We start from the raw sequence: 1,335 nt of genomic DNA, 5'->3' as shown, positions 1-1,335 counted from the left end.
CTAATTAACCAATGACAACCTAAACTATACGTACATATATAATGCTTCACAATTCATGTTACCGAAAAAACTACAATCCAAGTAAAAACATGACTTGCCATTTTCTTATGTATCAGATAAACTTGAAAATCCCACGCGAGAGTCCTAGCCGGTGGATTCCACTGTCCCAAATAACTCTAATATTCAGTGATGATCACGTGAAGTGGATGGGCGGTGGGCTAAGCGCGTACACTTCACACATCCATTCAAGAGTTTTTGTACCCCTCAAATTTATTATTCAATGTTCATAAGATGTTATTTACAATGCTGTTACGTTATCAATAACATTTCTGTTAATATTTGTTAACTCTTATTTATAACTATGTTTAATAAAAATATTTTTGTAGATGTGTCTAATGAAAATGTCTTTTTTATGACTGTATTTAATAGAAGTATCTTTATAGATATATTTTTTGAAAAAGTATGAGGAGCTAATGAAATATTTATACAATATATACAATTAAGATTTATGGAGTATTAGAGATATAATTATTAGTGTTACATTTTTTCATCAGTTAAAATTTTTAGGATGAATAGTATCATGACATGATATTATTATTTATACATTATAGTATAATTATGTTGCACTGGTTATAGTAATTATATTAGGAGGAGTGTTACGAATAATAATTTTTATAATTTATAATAATTAAGTAGTTATTAATAATACTTTTAATGATGTAAGATTTTATTTAATAATATAAAATTATTCATTTTTTTATTAGTTACATATTAGCTAAAATTTAATAAAATTACTCGCTCTTTAGACTTTTCTGTTATATAAGTATTATTAAAATTCAAGTTATATTTTTTATATTTTATTAATCAATTTTTAAATAATATTTTTGAAATACTATAATTGTGGTACTATAATTATTGTAATATAATTATATTAAAATATTTTATTTATATGTATTCACATTTAATTAAAAAACTAATAACTTTAGAATAAAATAAAAATTTAAAATGTATTTTATTTTAATGAATTTAATTTTTATTTAAAAATATAGTTATGTATTAATTATAAATACAGTATACATTGACATCTATAATAAGACTAAGCATCATTTAATAATTTCTCATCAATCTGGTTATTGGATGAGAGATAATGTTTAGTCAAAAGTGTTGTTTGCAAATTGAAACAAAGGTGGCCCAGTGTTTGTCTATTGGATTTTTCATGTATAAATATACCATGCTTCTCTCACTACTTCACCCACCAATTCATCTTGGATGTTTCAATCTAAATATCAACTAAGATCTGCACTCTATCTATCTCTCTCTCTCATTACTCCCTAT

The sequence above is a fragment of the Arachis duranensis genome, chromosome 5 (genome assembly GCF_000817695.3).
Source record: "Arachis duranensis cultivar V14167 chromosome 5, aradu.V14167.gnm2.J7QH, whole genome shotgun sequence".
NCBI lineage: Eukaryota > Viridiplantae > Streptophyta > Magnoliopsida > Fabales > Fabaceae > Arachis > Arachis duranensis.
The sequence above is the reverse complement of the archived record's forward strand: the minus strand, read 5'-3'. Positions refer to the sequence as shown.